Consider the following 13,120-nt stretch of genomic DNA (forward strand, 5'->3'; position numbering starts at 1 on the left):
TTACTTGGCAGAGAAAGCAGGACATTTCTGTTACGGCTCCATAAAGGGGTGGGGGTAATATTTTACAAGTGTTGAACCTCTCAACAGAACTCACAAGGACCTTAAGATTTTTTTCTACAGTGATAAAAGAACATTCATTGTTACAGAAACCTTTAAAACCTGAGGAAAAATGCTTTACATTCAAAAGCTTGTCTAACTTTATCCCAGCTATACAGCGGGTCCAATAAAAGATATCACCCAAAACGAATCTTTGTCTCTTGCTTAAAACCCCAGGAAGTTTGGACACCACTCTTCTCAACCATGCTCTCTCCTCAGTTTTTGAGAACATGGCAAAAATGTCTAGTTTCCATTTCCTGTGAAGCAGTATAATTTAATGGCATACGCATGCTGTCTTTTTTGCACAAAGTCCACTGTTCATGTTAGAGCAGGCTGATATAATTACACATCAAATAGCAACTAATTTTTGTGCAACTCCCAATCTAAAAGAAAAGCTTTTTTTGTTTTGTTGCGGTAGGAGTAAAGACACTTCAAAACTAATCAAGCCTTTCTGTGGTTTCGTAAGTTTTAATTAAATACGTTTGGTATTAGCAGAAGATGTTCTTTAGCTTTATTTCCCATGTGGTCAAGTCTGACCTCATTTTTAAACAGTTTCCAGTAACCCAGTAAGTTTTCCACTGTCAATAGTTTACCACTGTTTTACATTCCCAATAGCTGCCAACACTTAAGAATTTAATTATCCAGGCTATGTTAGTCATTTAATTTGGGGGATTTTTATTAAGTTTCTCAAACAGCGACCACTTCAATTTAGTTTGAAGAAATTAAGAATTAAACATGATAACCACCATGTTCAAAATGGGGAAAATGTGTTAGATTTTACACTGATCTAAGTTGTTGATAGTAAAGCCAAAAAAGGCCCAAGGAAGGAGAAATGCTCCCTCTGACCCAGAAAATATCAGGGCCATAAATGAACGGAGTACTCAAACACCATAACAAATGTTTGGGGGACTGAAAGGGGGAGAAGGACTAGGTATCTGTTCTTTCTGGGATATTTCAGAAGTGTGGTGTATACTTTCTAAAGCACTAGCTAAGAACAGAAAGTACAGACTCAGTCTAGAACACTGCCAAGACAATAAACTAGGCAAGTGGCAGAATTTCCCTTTGACACTTGATTTTAAGACAAACTCATGCTCCAGAGCATTAAACATGCTTTATTTGCCCAGCAGCAACCAACAAACTGAATTCAACTGACAGAGTCTGTGCTAGTACCATCACACTGGATCAACTCCCTAAAGAAATGCTTACATCAACCGTAGAGATGTGAGGTCTTGCTTTCGTTGTTAACCTACCTTGTTGGAAAACTGACTTATACCTTGTGTCCCTCCACAGTAGGCTGTCACCTTCGTAGCTTCTTTGATTCCAAAGTCAAGAAACAATTCTGCAAAAAGAAACCATTGTGAAGAATCTGCATTTATATTTTCCAAACGCTTCATACAAGAAAGCATAGGCATTGTTACTATAGGCTTAAACCTAGAAAGTGCTCATTTTGGGCGGTGAGTTAATTTACCTTCAACCCAAATCACGTTTTCCCTCCTTTTATTCCTAGAAGCCAGGTGCTCCTTCTAGCACACTGCCCCAGAAGAAATAGCAAGCAAAAACAGAAGACACTCTTCTTTCCAGATCAAGATTCCCATTTCATTTTTAACAACACTGTAAAGTGGTTTGTCTTAAGATGATGCCCAGAAGCCGTACAAGCTGTGAAATAAATCAACTACATAGTAATTGACAGTGGAAGGTAGTGGCTTTGTGGACTATTCACACCAGGGTACCAAACAACTTAAGTAGCTGTAAAAATGCTTGTACTTTATACAGTTTGAGTCCCTACACAAATAATCATCCTTAGGGCACTCCAGTCTGCTGCCCTATAGCCTAAACAACAGCAGATACAGTATCACTATGAGTAAGTCACTGTTTTATGACAAACCTAGCATTTGGGTTAAACCAGAGCAGGCAGAAGAGAGTATTATAGAAGAATTTAATGGAGACCATAAATGTGTGTGCATGGGGTGCCATAAAAATGAAAAATGCTTTATGCACAAAGTACTAATTCACAGGGGATAGAGGGGGCTTGATTTACACATCTCAAACTTGTCTAAGCGGTTTGTGAAAGGGAAAGGTACAGCCCTTTTGGAAAGATTAAAAAAAAAACCAATGAACAGGATAGGATGCCAGCTATATTAACACCTCATCATTTCTATAGCAACACTAGTCTATCCATGCAGCGGTCCAAACTCCTAGAGTAGCTCTAATTTATGTCTCAATATAAAGAGAGATTAAGAGAGACAGATGAGAGACATTAAAGCTACACCAGAGACAAACATTCAGAGGTACAAGAATTCCTTTGGGGACTGAATTTTAGATTAGGCACCAAAATCTCAAAAGACTATAGAAGCTGACTAGAACAAATCTATGTGCATAAAAATCCCTAACAGGGATGCATCCATCCAATTAAGACAGGAGTTTGCCTTCAGATGAATAGATGCTAGTACGTAGAGGCAGAACTGAGCCCTAGAAACTGTCTTTATTCAAGGCTTTTGCTAGTATCTTTGAAAAAGTAACTCAACAAGGTAGATTTAGCTTTGTTTGGAGACATGACCTGTACAGAAATCTCATCAAAACTGAATGAGTGTGTGTGTATGTTATTTATCTACCAAGATACATATACACACATACACATGTATATATTTACATATTTATTAAAATACCTATACTAAATTTTGATGAGTTCTGTTTGTTTGTTTGGGTTTATTGTTGTTTTGTTGTTTGTTTGTTTACACAGACCAGGTCTACAAACAAAGCTAATCAACCGTGTTTTTTTCAGAAATATCTAACCTATATCTATTTATAGTGATATATAGATATATCACTATAGATAGATATAGGTTAAATACTGTATTTACTCAAACAGAAGATGACCCTGATTATGAGATAAATTTGTTACAATTTTCCCAGTATAGAATCAAATTACTGGAGGTCTGCCCTGAGTTTGTCCCCTTCCTACTACCGCAGCAGGGAAAATAAATCGGGGGGGGGGGGGGGTCAGGTAGCCCTTTGCTCTCTGCTTCCTCTCAAGTTTTCCCCTGGCATCCCCTTCCCCCCTCTCCTTACTATCAGACCCTGTTCTCCCTGAGAACATGGAAGTGAAGAGCAAATTTGAAAACAATAACCTCGAAATTAAACATGGCTGTAGCAACTTATGTACAGTACCCATGCACTTAGTTTACCCAGAATTGATGCATGTTACCTTTTTTTTGAAACTGCCGTATGTTTTAGCACAGCTGCTCCATTAGCACACCTCTGAGCAGCACTTTGGCACCTACTTATACATAGTACAAACTATCCATGAAATTAGGCCAAAGCCAAAGTGTCATGATTCACCATGTAGTTCATGGGGCTGGGCCCCACTAGAGCCAGCAGCATTTCAAGCCACAGTGAGCCCACAGCTCAGCACTGCTCAATATGCGTGTGTATTCCAAATGCCTCCCCAAGAATCCATGTGCTAATTAGCCCACATTCATAGCTGGAACTGGGTATTCTTGTAACAGTCCTGGGATGCTCCAAAAATCTACATGCCAGTGAGATACAGGGCAACCGGATCCGACTTCACCCCATAGAGGGCGTGGCCACATTAATCACATGTCCCAAGCTGAGAGCTACAGTACCAGAGGGATTCTGGGTGAACTGTAAGCAGTGCTGTGGCTCACCATGACTCCAGAGTCAGCAGTGAGGGGGACTGAGCTTAATGGGCACTATTCAGATTGGTTGCAGTAACCTATCCTTGTGACGGGTTTCCATCAGCATGTTTGCACAATGTGGGGTGGCGGGATGTATTTTACAGTCATGCTCAGTGTTGGCTGCACTTACTCAACTTCAAAGTTGATTTCCATTGCTGAACACATGCTGCTTTTGACAGCAGTTTAATGATAGATGACATATTTAGTGAAATTTCCTTCTATGACGGGCTTTTTTGCCCCTGTGCCAACTGGAGGAAATAACCTTGTCTGATAGTCAAGTAAATATGGTAGCTGAAAAGCTAATGGGCCAAAGTAGGTAGCAATAAACTTAAGCAAAAGAGTTCTATATCTAGGAAATAATTAATATTGTATTTATAGCACATCAACATTCCAAATGCTTTACAAACAGCAATAACTCAAACTTCAGTTGTACCCTGAGCAATTTATGCCATTTTTGCCTATGGGGAAGGTGAGGCAGAAGTGAAAGTTATTTTCCTGAAGTCAGTAATGGAGAGCAGATCAAAACGCAATTACCAAATGCCCAGTCTTGGGCTTTAAATCACCAGAAAATGGGTGTCTCACTTTTCCAGACCATGTTTTTCTCTGCACACTGGAGCTGGGTCTGCCATAACTAACTTAGAAATACTAGAATAAATGTAGATCTTAACAATTCACTTGTTGCCTGGTCTGAAGCAGGTCTCTGTTGCCAACACCTATACATAACAAAAACACAAACGATTCAGCTATTAACTAATTGCTGAGCCCATGTTTTGCTTATTTCTTTAAGTTTAAGCAGATAAGAGGAGCATCACCTGAGGAAAAAAAACCCAACAACAATCCCACAAAACCTCCTCCCACAAAAACCTGCAGCCTGAAAACACTACCAAGTTTCTGGCACGCTGACAGACAATGACTCAATATCATTTTGCCAGCTGTTCAAACTAACTAGATGCCATGAGACCGCTACTTGAACTAAAAGGTAAAAATAACACAGTGCAGCAACTATTCTTACGCTGGCTCTCAAATGACCAGTGGTACCAGACTTAGCATCACTTCTGTTATTTGGTTATAAAATGGTGATGAACTTTACAGTTACGCAATTAGAAGGACAAGCAGCTCAGCCTGTGATCAAAAGAAGTTAGGACTCCTAATGTCACTGAAAGTTTGTTCCTGTGTTCTGATTTCTTCACTTGTTCATCCTGCAGTTCTGTTCTTGGATGCAGCACATGGATGCCGAAGATAACTGAATCTGCACACAACGCACCTTTTTATGTTCAGTTTTTGTGCAGGCTAAGTTTGCTGAAAGAGCTTGACCTAACAAGGGGAAATGCAACCAAACACCCTACCAAAACTTAAGACTGACCTATTTATTGAAATGCTAGTACTCAGCTAATCCAGTACTGTGCAAAGCAGAAATGCCTATGCTAGGATAAAGGATGTCTTCCAAAACAAGACAGGTTCTATATTTAGGTTAGTACTTCTCAACTTGTGAGAAGCAACTCCAAATGAGTGCAAACAGTGTATAAACGAGGATGAGCAGAGTGTTATCAACATTCTAGAGTTGGAGAGTGACGCAAGTGATTTAATTTTCCGCAAAGCCTTCCTGACTCTTTAGGCTGTCTGGAGAAACTTCATTTGAGCCTGAGTTGTACTTGCTACCTAGGTCTTTCCACAGAGCTGGCAGTTTGCTATTCCACATTTTGCTGCCTTTATTATTAGTGTTATGTTTTAAAACCAGTGTCATCACCAAAGAAACCCTGACACTTGTTGCCGTAGGAACTTGCAGCTGTATCACACATCGACACTTCCGTGATGACAGCCTGACAAATTAACTCTCCTGACATAAAACCACTATTTTCCCCAGGAGTCTATTCCACAGTACACAGCTGTTCAAAGCACATCTCACTGTTAGCCTAAGCTGGTTCTCTTGGTATGTTTTATTATTAAGAGAGATCAGTGGGAGTCATTTCTAAACATCCAGGATTCTATGCAGAGGGATCGCAGCAGCATCTTCTGAACGTGTAAAGTTTCTAGCACATTTTGGGCTCCAAACTACTTGACAGCAGCAATTACACAAACATATACCGTCACCACAGGTCCTTGCGCATCTCACCCGTCACTTCTGGCCTCCTCTACCTCCATTTTGCACAGACCATTTCTCAGTGTGCAGGCAGCCCTCAACTTACAACATTTCGAGTTACATTTCACACTTGCAACACCGACACCCTGTTTCAACTTTCTGACGTCAGTTTACAAGACTCCAGAAAAACTTGCAGCCAAAACACTTCAGAAGGCACCAGCCAAGAATCCGTCAAAAAATCCAAACAAGAGCCCTTTAAAATGTCCCGCAGGGGCTCCTCAAAGAAGTCCTTCCAAATCAATGCAATTGCTATTTACAATATAAATACATTAATGTAGCTATATTACTCATCTATAATTGACCGAGTACAAAATTCTGGGTTTTTTTGTTTGTTTGTTTTTTTTAATGAATTTAAGGTATCGGGCCTTGGTAAAGGAACCAATCCCACATTTATAACATTGTTTCCTATGGGAAAAACCAGTTATGAGCTACAACGTTTCAACTTAAGACATGGTTTTCAGGAACCAATTGTGCTATAAGGCTGAGGACTGCCTGTACACATTTTGTAGTTTCTAGATAGCATTAGTTGTCCCATTTCTTTCCGACAGCCTTCTTTCTATACAGGTCTCTGAAGTGCACACAAGGAGTCACCAGAATGCAGGGGCTACAAGTACTATGGAAGACCGCCTCTCTCTTTCTCATCTCTCTTGGTAATTCTCTTTCCACTCTTCCTTCCTCTTCTGCCTGACCTTCAGAGTTCATATATACTCAGCAGTATGCATGCTTAGACTTTCATTTTCACACACTGCTGGCCTGTATTTTAGCTTAAAGTGCTTTATAGAAAATAAGCCCTCTGCGGGACCTTGTACTTTTTCATAGTAATGTTCAATTATTACCCGAATCGTTTTAGAGTTGTTAGGGAAAAATAGAATCTCTACCTTGGTATATATTCAGGCAAACTCTGCACACACTGTCAGAGCTCAAAACTCTCAACCTGCTGGATGCCAAACTCAACAACTGGCACATCACAGATCACTTCATTCTGCCAACTTGGCAAGCAAAACCACAGCAGATTTGCCTCTACCAAAAGAAATGCTTCATTCATTTCCCTACCTGGCTGTAATGCACCAAGCATAACAGTTGAGAATGAATGGAACAAAACAACTGCTTACAGGTTCACCTGAAAATGGTTCAAGCAATTATAGAACAACTGGGCCCACGGGGCCAAAAAATGATTTTCAAAGCTTCTACAGAACAGTGTTTTTAGGCAGGGAGAACAAAGTTTAATTCTTGCTTCCTCCTCTCTGGATAGTTTTGTTTTATCATCAAGTGTGCAAATAATGGAATACTTGTAGATTACTGATATGGTAGTAGTACCCCCGCAAACCAGATGTTACAGAAACAAAGATCACAGCTCCATTACATTAGTACCTTTGGTAGTAAAAGTCTGTGTTTTATTCTGGCAGAGACTATTAAGTCAGAGGTTGGCAACCTATAAAGGCTGCAGGCCAGACTGACTCAATGAGGATCAGAGGCAGGCTGGCGAGTGGACAGATGGATGCTAGGACCAGCTACTGCTGCTGCTTTTCCGCCACTGGTATGGGGAAAGTGTCTGCTGCCACCGCTTTCCCCTGTGCTCACTGGGCAGGCACTTTCTCCATGCAAGTTCAGGGAAAAGCGGCAGCAGCAGGCACTTTTCCTCACACTTGCCACCACTGCTTTTCCACTTGCCAGCACAAGGAAAGTGTCTGCTGCCAAAGCCCCATGTCCATGGGTTGGATCAGAAGGCTCTGCAGGCCATATCTAGCCCATTAGGCACAGGCTGTGTTAAGCTGCCATCATTTTCAGTGAAAATAAAAACTCACTGTTCTTTAACAAATCTGTTTGCTACAAGCTTCAGTTTTATAAGCAACAATACACTGTACAGAAAAGCCACAGAAATAACTGCTGTTTCTAAGCACAAAATGTACTTTGAATAATTAAGCAACAGCCACCACTACAGAATTTTGCCTAGACAAAGAATTAAAGAAAAACTATTTCAGAATAAAGGAAAATTGCTTACAACTGTTTTGGACGAACAAAGCAAGCTTTGCAAAGGCTCAGAGGAACTCCACGACCTGCCTTGCACTTTGAAAACAAACACTAGCAGCTGAAGTTCAACTTCCAAACTGAAAAGGAGTCAGGCTTTGCCCTGCTGAGGGCTGGAAACAAAGTAATTTGAAAAGGTGTGTGCAACTAAGTTTGCCTATTTGGTAACTTAAACATAACATTGCCAACTTGTATTCAGCAGGTTGCTGACAGGAAGTGCAACCAAGTGATCAGAGACTCCTGCGCTTCGTCCCTGCCTCTCATCTTAGACAAGCAATTTACTCTGGTTGGGCACCTACACTAAAAAGAGCAACCCCCCTTGCCTCCTAGGTCACAGACCTGCTTAGCGTCGTGTACAGGGCTGTGAGGTTCAAAAAAGCAAGCTGTGGAGGAGTGCACAGTATTAGCACAGGCGCCACAGAGAGCTGGTCTGCCAACAAGAACCAGACCAGTATAAAACAGAAAAGTCCTTCAGTATATTTTACAGCACAGCTGTTTCCAAGTTAACTGTCCACCTGTGGATTACGGACAATACTGTGATGGCAGTCCACTTAACATGGCAAACAAAACAATACTAGAAAGCGCAAGCTAGACATATTGCCGCCAGACAAAGCTACTGGATAATCTAACGTGCACACACAACCAAAATATGTGCAGTCTTTCATATATTCTCTTGCACCCAGATACTATACACTCATTGAAAATGGCTCCAACATGACACTGTAACATGCTGAACTTCACTCTGTCTGTTGCTAAAGGAATTAAAAGGGCGCTCCTTCCCTTCCTACATGGAGAGTCCAAGCAAAATATTTTCCACACATTGCATTAACTCCCCAAATAAAAAGAGCTTTAGTTTAAGGCTCATTTGCCACTTGCACCTGTCAGGCCTGCAGCATGACCAATTGTGAGCTATAAACTCACAGTCACAACCTTATGTCTGGAGAACAAGCCTAAATCTGAACAAACCCCCCCTCGCCCAAACCTCAAACATAACTCCTGCTAAGAAATATGATGCCTGCTCTCCCCTCCCCACCATACAGGACACGAAAAGTGAATACATGCTTGGCAGCATCTGAATTCAAACCACATTGCTCTCCAAAGGCTCTCTCCTCTTGGCCCATTCCTACAGATTATAAGCACATCAGCAAGGAGCAACCATTTAGCCTTCAAAAAAATGCCTCCTTCATAATGGACATTATGACAGTACCTGACACTGCCACGCTATTTTGTTTTATTACCAAATCAAAACTATATTTGTGTTGGTGGTCACAGATGAAAGCTGAACTAAAATTACTGCCTCCATCATAGTGCAGTGCAAAGAGCAAGATCTGTCAGTGATATGAAAGAATGACTGACTCAAAGAATTTACTGGAGCAGCTTTTGACAAACGCAGATACCTACATCATATCAAATGAAAGCATGAAAATGATAATGTCTTCTTTCAGTATTTTAGACAGCTGTCCAGGAACTTGACATGAAACCAATTAAAGCTGCTGAGCTAAACAAACAGTGAAGCCTCCTTACAAAATAATTTAGATCTGCTGTTGGTAACAGCTGTGTAACAGCTATTTACCAGCAAGAGTCACTCCACAACTCCGATAAGGCGACAGTCCAACCTATATAGAGTGGTACAAGAAGTGATCAAGTTACAGCAAACCAGATATTGATCTAACTTCTCAGTGAAGCATACTAAAAACTGCAATCCTCTGAGATCCCTGAAAGCACCTGGCACTTTTGTCAAGGTATAAGAACAATACCTCTAGTATGATTTCACTTCACTTGCTATGTTTTACTTTTCCTATCAGTTTGATCTTACATGGGAAACCACCAAGGCAGAATCCCCTTGAGGTCAGCAGATTCTGCATGACAGGAAGGATCACTCACATGGACACCACCACAGGTGGTGATGCATCCTAAAGAGCTCACCAGTCATCCAGTTCAAACTTTTATATTAAGAGTCCAAGAGGCAGAACACTGAAATTCCCATTTACAAATTAGATACAGAGCGGGATGCTGGATATTGATGAGGTTAGTGACAGAAATCATAGTAAAGTCTATAAAACAGTGGTTTAAAATAACTGCACCTGCCCTACCTCCTTGAAAGGGAACCTTCATAGAAAACACTGCCAGGCCACAGTATCCTTCTTCACCTAATGCCAAACATGCTCTAGGGAAAGGGAAGTGGAGGATAGAATGCCAGTTATCCAGCCATAGCAGTGAGCCACTAGATTTGTGTCTCTGAGATCCATTTAGTCCGATTTCTATGATTTCAAATGCATGTTTGTGTATTCTTACACAAAACCCCAAACATGTTGTAAGCAAACTAACTTCTGAGACGGTTGTAATGCTGAGTTTCAACATGGCATTAGGTAGTCAACATGTCAGTGGGCACTAGGTTAGAAAAGTTAGTTACAGAAAGCTTGTAAGCTAGTTCTGCACATTTGCAATCTGTCCTCCAAGGACTCATCAGGTAAAATGTTCAATACCGCTCATGAGAGGTCAAACATTCACCTTCTTTGGCAATCAACCGGAATCAAAACCATCAGTATTGCCCCATGGAAGTTGTCAGTGTTCAGAGGATCAGACCCCAAAGAGAGAAATGATCATAAACTCACCTATCCTCACTGAGGCAAGACTATTAAATATCTATTGATATGGCACTCACACATCCAAAAGTGATCTGCCTATTTCAGACAAAGGACAAACGCATTTATGCAAGGCTGTTATTTGGCACTACAATGAGAGTATTTTATACACAACGGTAAGGATTCAACTATAGCAAAAATGTATTTTTCCTCTGGATTAGTAAAGGGATACCATCTAATACAGGAGCGGTCAGCCTACAGCACTTATGCTACAAGTGGCATGGGCTGCCTCTGTGTGTGGCACACAAGGGAGGGAGCAGGGAACACAGCGGCAGATAGGGAAAAAAGCCAAGCAACAGATCAGGCAGGGAGCAGAGCTGTCAGATTCCAGCAAGCAAGGCCAGCAGGGCCCAGGGGCCAAACCCAGCATGCAGGGGCACGAGAGGGGGTTGCCAGGCCCCTATCTGGCCCACGGTGTTGGCCCTGCATCACTTATCTGGCCCATGGGACAAAAGCATTGAGCATCACTAGCTGTACATTTGTTCAGCAAACTGATGCACCTCTCATTAATGCAACTTACCAGAATCAAAACATTTAACCAACTCAGTACATTGGATTAGCTGCACATGGTTAAGTATTTTAATTTATATTACACAATGTGTATAATAACTGTTTGATGCAGGATAATGAACCTGCAAGCAAAACCTCTACCAAAATGTCTGCACCCTTTCTAGTGCAATTTCTCATTCTATTGAAAATTCACCTAGTCCTATCACACTTGCTGATAAGAAGCTTTCTGAACACAAAGTATTACTGATTTTCCAAGCAGTCACTTAAAATGCATGTGAAATATCAAACTGTCACAGGGGTTGGTGACCCCCAACACATGTGCCAGAGCATGGCATGCAAGGCCATTTTGCTTGGCACACCATAGCCAGCCTGGGCTCTGGAAAGCTGCTGTTGGCCATGGAGCCCAGGGTATTTGCAGCAAGCAGCAGAGAGACTGCAAGCCCTGTTGTGAGCAGCCCAGGCTCTGTGGCAGGCAGCAGCTGCCCAGAGCCTAGGCTGGATGTGGCAGGCAGCCAGAAAGCTGCAACCGGTGCACCAGGGTCCAGCGCCCTGGCCTGGTTTCATCACAGCAGCAGCTGCACATCTTGGGGTGCATGGTGGGGAAGGGGGCACAGAGCTGGGCCGGGCTGGAGCAGCTGTTTGCAGCTTGCCTGCTACCTGCTGTGAGCAGCCCAAGCTCCATGGCAGGCTGAAGGGGTCTGCCCAGAGCCCAGGCTGTTTGCAGCAAGCAGTCGTGAGGCTGCAAGCGGCTGTACCAGCGTCTGCAGTGCGGCCCAGCTCCTTGCTGACAGCAGCTACGCACCTCAGGGGGTATGGTGGGAAAGGGGCTGGGGCTGAACTGCTACAACAAGGTCCAGGCACCTTGCAGCTCCCTCACTGCCCACCCATGGTATACCAACATCTTCGAAGTCCAGGTTGTGGGGGTTTTTGGCGCTTGGACCAAAAACATTGGTGACTCCTGAACTATCAGATTAGCAGAAGCCTCCTAGGGAGTAAATGCCTCTGCCCCCTCTCCCCCCAGTGCAATTTCTTATTGAAGGACATCAACTGTTTTTTTTGTTTTAATACAATAGATGTGAGACTGCTGAGCAAAGGCATTATGTATAACAAATGGAAAGTACTAATAAGGAAAAGCTGTCCCAGAAAGCAGTAGCGATCTTTAACAGTTACAATATTATATCATGTTATACTTCAGACACAGCAAGAAAATGTTTGCAACCTTACATGAAATGCAGAATACACAGCCTCCAGAAACAGCTGGCTGTGTAGCTGTAAAAAAAAAAAAAGTCACATAATTTATAGTCTGATAACTCGCCACTGCAAGGTTAGTTGGTGTACTATATGTTGCTAAGCATTCTGAAATTGAACCAGCTTCTGAGATGAAGCATTTGCAGTCTCACACTGACAGTTATACCCTGAATCAATGACACATCACAACACGTTTTCAAGCACCATGCATTTTTATACTAAGAAATATTAGGGGCCTCTATTTTGATGCCACAGGGATAGGATGCATTTTATATTTTTCAGGTCAGAATTTCTAGCAGCAAAAAAAAAAAAATCACTATGCACTGCAACCCTGTTCATCCAAAGACTTCTTTCTACAAAGTGCCATTTAGCAACGTATTTTTAGTGGTCCAACTGTGGATGAGTTAGTAGGATGTTCTGACCACTCACAACTGATGAAGATCCACTGACATTTTTCCTCAATAGTAAGAATCTTTCTAAGTCCTGAGTAAATTCCAGTTTAGCAATTTCATTTTCCCCTCTAAAGTATTACATCACTTGGATGCAATGGCCATCATTTCTCATCTTCTTGTCCTACTGCATGGAGGGTCACCCATACAATCTTAGAAGAGCAATGACCGCTCCAAAGTAAAGTGAAAATATGCAGGACATTTTGTTGTTTGCATAATTAAGGAAAGAAAAAATGAGAGCGGGTAAGCTGCCTGTTGACAACATCTGCTTTCCTGATATGCGTATTTCTGCATATCCCCAGATATAAT

At 41.8% G+C, this 13,120-nt stretch overlaps 1 protein-coding gene across 6 annotated transcripts in view; it reads right to left on the bottom strand.

Annotated features, from left to right (window-relative positions):
* Positions 1-13,120, bottom strand: part of THRAP3 (thyroid hormone receptor associated protein 3) — a 57,297-nt gene that overhangs the window by 36,231 nt on the left and 7,946 nt on the right. For 3 of the 6 annotated variants that reach the window (XM_090056479.1, XM_090056480.1, XM_090056481.1), the window contains one exon: positions 1,347-1,435. The exons of the other annotated variants lie outside the window; for them this stretch is intronic. The gene's annotated coding sequence lies outside the window, so the exon portion shown is untranslated. The remainder of the gene's footprint in view (positions 1-1,346; positions 1,436-13,120) is intronic. 6 annotated transcript variants of the gene reach the window in all.

The sequence above is a fragment of the Crocodylus siamensis genome, chromosome 7 (genome assembly GCF_052110815.1).
Source record: "Crocodylus siamensis isolate JL-2025a chromosome 7, ASM5211081v1, whole genome shotgun sequence".
Classification (NCBI taxonomy): domain Eukaryota; kingdom Metazoa; phylum Chordata; order Crocodylia; family Crocodylidae; genus Crocodylus; species Crocodylus siamensis.